Below are 12,022 nucleotides of genomic sequence, written 5' to 3' on the forward strand. Positions count from 1 at the left end.
CCCTCTGACAAAAGGCCCAGATTAGAGGTAGACTACCCTTCCTCAGATTAAGCTTCTATTACCTCAGAACTATCTGAGGACCAGGATTATGCCTATTCTCCATTCGAAGACCTTGATGCAGAGGAGTCTATTCCCTCGGTCTCCCCCCCTGAGGACTTCTCTTTTGGGGAAACCCTGCATACATTGAGGGAACACTTTCACTGGGAAGGCCAAGATTACTCAGATTCCAAGAAAAGGCTCAGGGAATTTCTTCTGCTCCCCCAGCATAGGCCTCTGGCTATCCCTCCTGTTTTAGATATATTGGATGATGTGTACACAGAAGCCAGCCTTAATCCAGATTCTTTGCCACCAGCTCCTGTTAACCAGACAGGTATTACCGGGTTCCTGATTCTCACCATTTCCTATATAAAAGCCATACTGCTGACCCAGAAACAATTTCACAGGGTCCCAAGGGAATTAAGGCCTCTACTGCTAAAAACCCATTACCTTCAGAGAGAGATTCCAGAGCTTTAGAAAGGTGGGGGAAAAGGTGTACACCTCGGCCACTAACCATGAGGGCATTAAACTGTCAGTTCCATATGTTAAAGTATCAACAGTTTTTGATATCTCAGCTGAAAAGCAAGATGATACAACCAGAACAACCAGATTTAAAAGAGTTGCAGGATTTGTTGCATGGTGCAGAGCAAGTGGGTAAACATATCTTGCAGTGTGGTTTTGATGCTTTAGAGGCCTCATGTGGAGCTGCTGTTACGGGGTCTGTTATACGTAGGCATGCTTGGCTCAAAGAGCAAACCTTACCAGATCATGTCAAAGCTAAATTATTAGATGCACCTCTTCAAAAAGATGTATTGTTTGGTGTTAAAGCTGAGGAGGTGCTAAAGAAAATGGAGGAAAAAGCGAAATCAATGCAAACAGTGAAAGATTTCCTGCAGGTACAGCCTCCACGTTTCAGCAGAAACTGGCCTTCAAAAATTGGTCCTTTCCAGCCACGGACAGACCTCAAAGGGGCAGATACAGGCGTCCAAGGGGTAGAGGGCAACCTCAAGGATCTTTCAGAGCCAGACAGTGGCAAGCACCAACCCCAAGAGGTGGAGAAGATAGATCACAGTCTTTTAGAAAACAGACACAATGACTTCCCCCTACACCTGCCAAGCAAAGCTTTAATGGCAGCATCTTTGGGCGGAAAACTGACATTATTCTCAAAAAATTGGCATATTATTACAAAAGACAAATGGATTCTGGACATTATAGACAGAGGCAACAGGTTCCACTTTCACACCCTTCCAAAAATGAGAGGCATGCCAAACCTGCCACAAAATCAAAGGGCAGAGGCACAAAAACAAATTTCAGCTCTCATGGACATGAAAGCAATTCAAGAGGTACCTGCAAAAGAACAAGGTCAAGGGTTTTATTCCAGACTATTCCTGGTACCAAGGAAAGACAAAGATTGGAGACCTATCTTAGACCTATCCATCCTAAACACATATCTACAGGTGCCAAAATTCAAGATGCTCACATTACAGCAGCTTCTTCCCATGCTGGGCAAGGAGTCTTGGCTGGTAACATTGGACCTCAAGGAGGCATACCTGCATGTCCCTATCAGACAAGATTGCAGAAGATACCTCAGATTTCTTGCAGGTTCAACCCATTACCAATTCATCCTCTCTTAAGGCAGTTCCTCAGAGGGGCAAAGAATATAAAACCCCCCAAGGAAACCACCAGTCCCTGCTTGGGACCTCAACTTCGTATTGGAAAAGCTGACCCTTCCTCTCTTCGAGCCAGCTTCTTCAACAGAGTTACAGTACTTGTCATGGAAAACAGCCTTTCTTCTGGCTATCACCTCAGCACGCAGGGTTTCGGAGCTACAGGCCCTCATGGCTGTGCAGCCATTCATCATTTTCCATCAGGGCAGAGTTTCCTTACGAACCCAACCCTACCTTTATGCCAAAGGTAGTATCCAGTGTAGCTTTGAATCAGACTATCCACTTACCTACCATTTATCCTAATCCACAAAACAAAGGAGAAAAACTACTACATTCCTTGGACATTCACAGGCAACTTCGTTACTATTTGGACAGAACAAAGCCATTCAGGAAATCTGAGCAACTCTTTGTGTCCTATGCTGCAGGTGCTCAAGGAAAGGCTATTTCCAAACAGACAATTTCAAAATGGATAGCCCACTGCATACGCTTTTGTTACTCATTTCATGGAAAAACTGTGCCTGCATGCATCAGATCCCACTCCACCAGAGCCACAGCTACCTCTGCAGCCTTCCTCAGTGAGGTCCCTACCAAGGACATTTTGGAAGCAGCCACCTGGAGTTCAGTGCACACTTTCTCCAAGCACTGTCACCTCCCACTATACTTAAAATCTAGAGTGGGCTTTGCCACAGCAGTCCTGCAGGGCATCCTAGCTCCTCCTAGTTCCACTTAGTGCCTACCACCCTTACTTAGCTTTGGGATTCTACCCATCTGTTATGACTGCAGCTGTATGCACGATGAACATAGTACAGTTTTGTACCTACCATAAATGTAGATGTTTGAGTGCTCATACAGCTGCAGTCCAGGTTTCCCTCCCTCCATCCCCTCTTAGGACAGGCTTATGACAAACACTTTTCATATAACCTTTTTGGGGTATTCTTTTATGGTGTATTTGCTTGCAACTACTGTTTTTGATTTATCAATATTGCATCTTTGCATAACATTATGTTTGCCTTCCTTCTTGGGGGCACCTGACATCTGGGGCAAGAAAAACTGAAGAAAATGGCGTCTGCTGCCTCTTTTATACCCCTGCCGAACTGACATCAGGGAAGAAGCGACGACAACCAACGCCAGACCTAGACTTTGGAATTCGGCCGACCGAGGACCTGCCTGACGGCAGGATAACCCATCTGTTATGACTGCAGCTATATGAGCAGTCGAACATCTACATTTATGGTAGGTACAAAACTGTACTTTCTCCCAGAGTTTCTGTCTCAGCTTAGTAAAGGGGATAAATGAAGGTCTGGTTTAAGCACAGTTCTGACTCTGGTGTAGGGAAGAAATGTATTGAGCTATGTGAAGAACCAGACATGGGTCCTTCTGTGCAAGGGCCTAAGGTCTTTGATCCTAACTGCAGAGGTAACACCTACTAGGAAAAAAAATGTTTTACACAGGATGAACCTCGAAACCACTGAACCATTGCATTCAAACAGAGGGTAAGCAACCCTGTCGGTCACAAAGTTTAAGTCTCAAGTCAGGAGGTCTGTAAAGGAAAATGGAGCTGTAGAACCCCTTTTAAGAAACTGTTTGAGCAGCTATAGCTAGTTCACAGTTCTAGACTCCACAGCATCAGGAAAGGAAGAAATAGCACGATGACTGTAGAATAACTGCGCCCTAAACAAATAGGAGCCTGAGAAAATTCATAACAACCTGCAAATTAACCAGTTGAGGGAGGGACATATGATGCTGCTCTTTCTAAATGGAGAAACGTCTACATTTTGTGCAGTGTATTTACTTTATGGCAGATTTAATCACCTCTGATACCCCTTGCCAGAGATTAGGTAGAATCAGGGAATGCTCATCATATTAATCACTGCTGCACTAGTTTTAGCTATATTATATGGGTTATATATCCTGTCAGTGGTATAACAGCTGCTTAGCTTCTAAGGCTTGAGCTGACTAAAAAGACAGTTTTAGGCACCAAGCCCTTCAGAGCTTTCCTATGACCAAAGAGTATGCTTGTGAGGCTTTTGAGGATCAGCAGTTGGTTTGTGCTGTGCCTTTGCTGGGCTGATAAGTTCCCTTTGGGGAAAAGAATTTTCATTAAAATATAAATAACACTCTTGTTTAGGAAGGTGATTTTAAAACTAGGAGTTTCTATTTTAGCAGACTGTCATGAGACTGTATTCTTCTTTTAAATGAGAGTGTTTTTCCCTGTTAGTTTAAAAGTTAAAGTATTTGAAAACCATTTTTGTTCTGGGAAAATTGTGTTTAAACACTTTGCCAGTCCTAAAAGGTAAAATAAAGTGCTTTTACTGTGTTTTTATGTGAAAAAAGTGACTTTTAAAGACTTTACAATTTTGCCAGTTTTTGCTGAGGCACCATTTTCAGCTTGACCATGACAGAAGCTGTTGGTCCCATGGCTGGTCCTTATTCCAGCCAGAAAAAAAAAAAAACAGCCTTTGCCACTACAACAGGCTAGCACTTTGCCTCAGCCACAGGTGGATGACTCTGCTGCTGCCATCAGTTGTACCTCAGACCACTCATCCTTTACTCCAGATCCCTCTGGCTTAGCACCTACAAGCCACTACCAGGGGTTAGCCATGTCCACTGTGGCTATTGGGGCCCCCTCAGTCTGCAAGGGACAGCCTCTCTTGTCACTCCTGGGAGAGGGAAATGGGAAGACTTCCCTGTGTAGTCAGAATGTTGTGCCCATCCCTAGGGAAGTTGCTCCTGTCATTAATAACATGGTTGGCCCCATTTTACCTGTCAAAAGAAATGGAAAACTAAGCATTTATCTACTCCTTCTCAAATTTCTTTGGACAGGAGTAGTTTACTGGTTCTGGATTAGTATTTAATTCAGGTTGTTGATCCGTCTTATAAAGTCGTTTCTGGTACAAGAAAGAGGGGGTACATGTTTTCCTGAATAGATTCAAGGTTCTGAATCAGTACAGGAAGATGAAGAAACAGATACAGGGTTTTCACCTTAGATTTCTGACTTAGACTTAGAGAAGAGCTCGGTTTCTGAATCTCCTTGTGGGGTTCTCTTTCTTTACGCCTATTTCCAGAATGTCCCAGTGTTTACAGTGGGAGAACATTGAGGTTTCTTAGCCCCTCAGAAAGTACTATGAGGTGTTACAGAAAGAATTTCCAGAACCTCCTTCTGTTCTTCCAGTTCTTACAACTTTGGTAGGTATGTGTATTACTGCCTGCAGTTTTTGTGATAATCAGCCAGCTGCCCCTGAAGAGTCAGCTAGGATGTACAAAGTTCCTCAAAAGCTTTTATACACTATTCCCAAACCTGACCCAGCAGTTGTAGCTTTAGTTAGTCCTATTGCTGCTAAACATTTGGATAATGCCAGTCCTACTCTTTCTGGTAAGGGTAAGAAGGTTATTGATAAGTTTGGGGAAAATGTATGCTTTTGCAACCTTGATTTTTAGAGTTTTGAATTGTCAGGTTCATATCTTAAGGTCTGTGAAAGTATGAAGAATGATTTGTCTGCAGTTTCTTTTTAGAAAAAAATGCTTTAATTTAGATTATTCTATTATACAGGTCACTACTAATTGGTTACATTTTGTGTACGATTCAGTTGATACTTCTTCTAGGGCTTGTGGCTACTGCCACTGTTTTGAGGAGCCTTGCCTGGATGCATTCTCAGAATCTCCCAAATGATGTTAAAAATCAGATTTTAAATTTTCCTTTGGATAGATTTAGTTTCTGGACCCTCTGCTGCATAGGTGATCAAAAAGTGTGATGAAAGGGATAGACCGATACAGGGAAATTGCTTAATATTTTTCAGCCCTCGTTTTCCAAAATTTCTAAGGGGAGTCCCTAACCCCTCATCCAATTTTGGCAAAAAAAAAAAAAGTAAAAAAAAATAGTCAATAGTCAACAAAATGCAGGTAAACAGACTGTTAAGAATAAAGGATAAGGGGGTTCAAAAAAGAATTCTGGATTCTCCCGAAACCAAGGCAAGTCCAAGTCAGAATGACTGCTTAAGGGACCTTGTCCCACCTCCCACCCTGGGCAGCCCTCTTTCCCTTTCAGAAAGTCTGAATCTCCACTTTTCTCTTTGACTACAGATAGCTTCAGACAAATGTTCTGGAAGTCATTCATCAAGGTTACAGGTGGCATCCGGAGGAAAGTCCTCCTTTCTAGGGGTAATCCCTTATCCACCAGACCAGATGTGTTTATTTCCAACGGTCTTTTCATCACCTGCTGCCCCAGGGAGTGAGAGAGCCAATTCCTCCTCCTCAGGTGGGGAAAACTTTTTATTCAAGGATGTTTTTAGTGCCAAAGAATGAAAATTCTTGGAGACCAGCGCTGGATCTTTCTTGAACCTTTTTGTGATAAGTTCCCAAACTCAAAATGCTGTCACTTCACAACATACAACCTTTTCTTTGTCATTCATGTTTCCTGGTAACACTAGATTTAATAGATGTTTATCACATCCCTATTCATCCAGATATAAGGTGTTTTGTAAGGTTTTGTGTTTCTTTATCACAGTATCACTTCTTTGCCTTACCCTTTGGACTATGCACTACACCAGGAGTTCACAGTGTCTAGCTCCAGTTATAGTTCATTGCAGGCTACAGGGTATCCATATCTGTTCATGTTTAGATGATTCGCTTCTCTTTGCAATGTGCTTTTCAGTGCGTCAGGAATCTATGACTTGGGTGAGAAATCGCTTACACAAGCTGGGATGTCAGGAGAACACTCAAGTCTTTTTATTTTTACTCCCTCACACAAGATTGTGTTCCTGGGGTGTCAGCTAGACACCCTAGTTCAAAGAGCTTTTCTTCCACAGGAGAAAAATAGATCTATATCTAGATCTATTTCTGAGGTTTTTTTTTTTTTTTACACAGACTTCAGTCACTGGGAGAGAATGCATCGGAATTTTGGGTATCATAGCATTTATAATTCTTATGATATCCCTGGTGAGACTCCACATGAGAAAGATACAATTGTATCTGAATTCTCCTTGGTCCCAGCGCCAACATCCTTGACTTTTCAATCACAGTGCTGGGGTCTGTCAGAAATCACTTTGCGGAGACCACTAATGTCTTTAAATCCAAGTCTGTCCTTCTCCCTCCCTGTTCCAAAGCTTCAGTCTTGCTTGGGGAGGAGCTTCAGGTGGTATAAAATTTCAAGGTATCTGGGACAGCAAGCACAGACATAAGCACGTAAATATAAAGGAGGTGCTTTCCCTGATGAAGGCACTCAACTCTCTGATTCATCTTTGGTCCCTGGCACCTCTTCATGTTTTTTCAGACAATACCACAGTCATGAGGTACATGAACAAGCAAGGAGGAACCAAGTCATACCCCCCTTTAAAGGCTAACCATGTTAGCTTGGGGTATAGCTTCAAAGTGCAGTCTCACTCTACAGGCATATTACGTTTTGTCAGAGCAGAACTGTGTGGCAAAAAAGCTGAACACGCTCCTCTCTTAACAGTTAGCTAGCAAGGATTTGCTCCAGGCAACCATGCAAGAAGGCCTGGAAGACAGATGCCTTTTTTCCATGGACAGAAATATTCCTGGATGCTTTTACATCCTTTTTACTGATAACCAGGGTACTTCTGAAAATTCAGAAGGAATCCCCCCAAGAACATTGTGGTGACTCCCTTCTGGCCCAGACAATAGTGCTCCTCCCTTCTTTAGGAAATGGGCCACAGGCATTTGCTTCAAGCAGCCTCTCAGAATGGATCTGCTCACACAGAATAGGGGTGTTTAATGCACCCTGAATCCCAATCAACTTGAACTGATTGGATGATAGGGTCTTAATTTTCTGTATGCACATGTTTGCTGAGGATGTACAGCAGGTATTAATGGTGACAAGAAGGCCTTCTACTAGAAAATCATGTATTAAGTGAATGGAAATTGTTTTCTTGTTGCTGACAGCAACGTAACCATTTCCCTTTCAGGGCTAGTGTTTCTCTGGTTTTACAGTTTGAATGACTATCCTAGGGACTTTCTTAGTTATTTGTCGGCTATTTCAACATGTTTGCCCATGGATCCCCCTCTTTCAGTGCATTCAGCACTGTCTGATTAGTAAGCTAGGGTAAACTACGCATGTAATACAGTGGTGTAAATAAACTTACCATAACAGTAGATGTTTGAATGATCTCTGCTGCAGTAGTCTAACCTTTATAGGTTATAGTTTGCTAAGGATATAACAGCCAGCTTCCAAAGATTTAGTGGATCTTCCACATGCCCAAACTGTTAGAAGGCATGAGCTGACCTAACTAAAAACAATTTTGGTACCAAGCTGTTCAGAGCCTTCATGCTGTCAGCTGAAAGAGGACATTGATGGTACACACCCTGACATAAAAAACAAACAAAAAACAAACAAAAAAAAAACACACACACACACACACCAAAAAAGGAGGAAGAGGGGGCAGCTACTGCAAAAGCGATCATTTGAGCATATACTGTTATGATAAGTTTACTTCCACAGCTGTGCTATATTCATCATTTTGATCAGTGCTGGAGTAGCCTAAACTGTATAGGTGTTTTACCATAGCTTAGAAAACTAAAAAAAAGGGGAGGGGGAATGTGCTGGACCTGGAGAAGGAATCCATTTTGTAGTGGTTTGTAAAAGCGTTATAGGAGGACCACGTTGCTGCCTCTAAAATACTTCCAAGTGCACTCCTTTCCAGAAAGTCACCAAAGAAGCCAAAGCCCTTGTGGATTGGGTGCTACGCCTTTCTGGAAGCAGCCTATTTTGTTGAGTATAACAAAAATCAATAGCATGAGACAGTGACGTGCTAATAGTCTGTTTTGACAGTGGCTGTCTTCCTTCCTCTTAACTTCACAGGAGACCAACAGCTGATTAGCTTTCCTGAAGACTCATTTTTTTGTGTAGGTAGTATCTGAGCTGTCTGTGGATGTCCAGAATGTGAAGAATCTTTTCTCCTGTATTCTTGGTTTCAGGAAAAAAGATGGGGAGCTAAACAGCCTGGTTTAAAGTAAAATGTTGAGACCACTTTAAGAATAAAAGGAGGATTAGTTTTCAAATAAACCCCATCCTTGTTAAAAATGAGGTGGGGTTGACTCACTATAAATGTTTGTAACTCAGATGCTCCTAGTAAATGTCAGAACAATGAGTAAAACTATATTCTATGTTAAGAACATTATTTCAGCCTGATGAGCTGCTTTGAAACAAGAAAGAATAAACTTTTCAAGTACAAAGTTGAGATCTCAAGGAGGAGCTACTACTTTTCTAGGTAGGCAGTATGCAACGCCTCTTTCAAACAACTGTAACTTAAGCATGGATAGAAAGGGTTCAAGGACAGACTAGCAAAGCAGAAGTGACCCAAAATTGCACCTTCACAGAAGAATAATAAAGGACACCGGGAAGTAAGTCTCACAGATAATTAAGAACAAAAGGCATCTGGGCCTGAAGAGGGTCCTGGTTCCTTGATTGGCACCAGGTAATAAATAATTTCCTCTTGGGCATATACGATTGCCTGTTAGCATTTTTTTCACCTCCTTTAGTACCTGCTGCACTTCCTCAGAAAAAAAAAGTATTAACAATTCTATCATCCAGGCAGATAAAGTGTTTTCAGGTTGTGATACATCAAACAGTGCCTGTCTTATGTCAACAAATCCAGTTTGTGGGGAAGCTTGGGTAATTGCCCTTGGTCAGATTGAATAGAAGGGAGAACCATTGTTGACTGGGCAAAAGAGGAGTTAGCACTTCAATTTTTGGCATGTTCTTCTGGATATTTAGAAGAATGGATATCAGTGGAAAGGTTGGAAAAACATACAGAACATTCTCATACATTGGAATAAGAAGGCACATGTCTTCCAGGTCTGTTTGCAGCTATTCCTGGGGCAGAATTCCTCTAGCCTTCTGTTATGAATGGAGGCAAACCAATCTACTTGAGGTATTTCCAACAGATGGATCAATTTTTGAAAGTTTCCAGGAGGAAGTTTCCCTTTGTGGGGGGGGGGGGGGTTGGTCCTGGTGAGTTTATCTGCAATCAAGTTTTGACCTGACAGAATGTATGAAACATGTAGAGTCAAACTGAAACTGAGTTGCTATCTCTCAAGTTGTCACAGCCCAGTCTGCAAACAGGATAAGATCTGGTAGCCCTTTTTGGTTTGTGTACCACATAACTGTTATGTTGTTTGTTTAAACTGGGAGATGTCCTGGGAACCATAGATAATGTAAGATTTTCAAGGTATTGATCACTGTCAGTATCTCCATGAAATGTATGTGCTTCAGTCTGTCTAAAGGGTTTTGTAGAGCTTGCACTTTTACCCCTTTGGAAACTTCTCCCTGTGCCAAGTCTGCTACATCTGTAGTGACAGACTGAAGGGAGACTTGGATTGATGGAGATTTGGTTGACCACCAAGGAATCTTTTTTGCAAATCCCAAAACCGAGATCCAGGGGCGGCCCGTGCTATTGGACTGCTGGACTGCAGCCCCCTCAACTGTAAAATAACAAAAAAGTAAAGAAAATGAAAAGATAGAAAAATTTAAAAAATCGCGGACTTTCGCGCATGCGCACTAGTCCGGACTGCTGCTGAGACAGTCTGGAGCATGCGCAGATTGTCTCAGCAGCAGTCCTGACTGGGAAACATGAAGAACGGAGCTCCCAGAAGTCTATGCAGTTTAAAACTGCATAGACTGTCCTGGAACTCGCTGGGAAAACGCATCAGGGTCGGACTGCAACGTCAGCAGTCTGGAGTTTGCTGCAGTCTCGTCTGGGGAAGATCTCGTGACTGGCGGGGTTTGGTATGGATTGGAGTTTGCTGCAGTCTCGTCGGGGGAAGATCTCGGGACGGGCAGGGTCTTGTGTGGATTTGCTCGGGCTTACTCGGATATATGTGTGGACAGGGATTTGGATTTATGGTGGTTTGCTACAAGATCTACTTCAGGTAAGTGTGTGTGTGTGTGTGTGTGTGTGTGTGTGTGTGTGTGTGTGTGTGTGTGTGTGTGTGTGTGTGTGTAAATGCCCCAGGTGCAATATACTGGTGGCGTGGTAGGGAATACCTCAGGCTTGAACCCTGTACCTTGTGTGCAGGTGTTAAAGACCTGAATTCCCTACCCACCACCATTTGTAAAAAAATTGCAGATTTTTGCCTCATATTTGATCTGATCTGTTCCTCATAATATCTGTGGTTTGTAAATGTTGCAATGCTTGATATTTGATGGTGCAGTGGTAGCATTGTTGCCTCACAGCTGCAGGTTTTCAGGTTTGATTCTTGGCTGGGGTGCCTTCTTTGTGGGTTCTGTATCTTCTCCCTGTGTTTGTGTGGGTTTGCTTTTGTGTCCTCCCATGTTACAAAGACATGTCTGCATTATTTCTTCCTGGGCCTCTGCTGAAAATTTTTGTTCCAAGTCAGACTGTCCTGATTAACAAATGTTAAATAAAATTGACAGGCATTTGAATTTCAGACTTCAGGTCTCTGAATGCTTAATTCCTTACATATTTGATGGTGCAGTGGCAGTATTGTTGCCTCACAGCTATAGGTTTTCTGGTTTGATTCTTGGCTGGGGTGCCTTCTGTGTGGAGTCTGCATATTATCCTTGTGTTTGTGTGGATTTGCTCTGGAGTCCTGCCAGCTTTCCAAGATTATACAAGCAATGTTTAATGTGTCCCTGGTTTTTGCCCTTTTGACCCACCCCAATAAATTTGGCTTTTTCCAGATTTTTTGTGCTGCGAAGTTGAGATGCAGTTGAGTATTGAGTAGATTTTACAAGGAGCTGAGAGCTGCAGGGGAAGAGAAGTTTAGTGCTGATTATGCTAAGTCAGCTCGCATTGCTAATAGCACAACAGGTTGTGTACTTGCTTTTGATGCAGAAGGTTGTTGGTTCTACTCCCATAAGGGGTGAATGCTGCCGTACTGAAAGTTAAGATACTAACTATGAGCCTGTTATCAGTTTGCCATCCATTTCCTATTGCAATATTACTAGCTTATTTTTCATGTAATTTAGGCAATTTATTCCTCAGGGGCATCAGACACTTTATTTTTCGATGAAACCATGAAATATAAAGGTGATTGCTAGCAGCAACCTCTTCATTACAGATTTATTTAACGTGGAATTATTTAGATGACTTTTTACTACTTCAAAGATTGCATATTTACTGATAATGGTGGACTGTAGAATTGTGCATATTTACTGATAATAGTGGACTTTAGAAGTTTGAGTAGACTTTTATGATGGAAATGTTCTGATTTGGGCAGTTTTGTCATTGGTGCATGCGTTTTGTTTCATTGTTTACTGGAAAAATGTTCAAAGCAATAGGAAGGTGTATCAAAGAGCACATGTATGTTTCATATGCAAGGGGCCTATGATTTGAAAACAGCCC

At 42.2% G+C, this 12,022-nt stretch overlaps 1 protein-coding gene across 3 annotated transcripts in view; it reads left to right on the top strand.

Annotated features, from left to right (window-relative positions):
* The window catches only part of MIS18BP1 (MIS18 binding protein 1), a 2,747,318-nt gene that overhangs the window by 719,867 nt on the left and 2,015,429 nt on the right, over positions 1-12,022 (top strand). The window lies entirely within an intron of this gene.

This window comes from Protopterus annectens, chromosome 6.part0 (genome assembly GCF_019279795.1).
Source record: "Protopterus annectens isolate FY-2018-M chromosome 6.part0, PAN1.0, whole genome shotgun sequence".
Classification (NCBI taxonomy): domain Eukaryota; kingdom Metazoa; phylum Chordata; order Ceratodontiformes; family Protopteridae; genus Protopterus; species Protopterus annectens.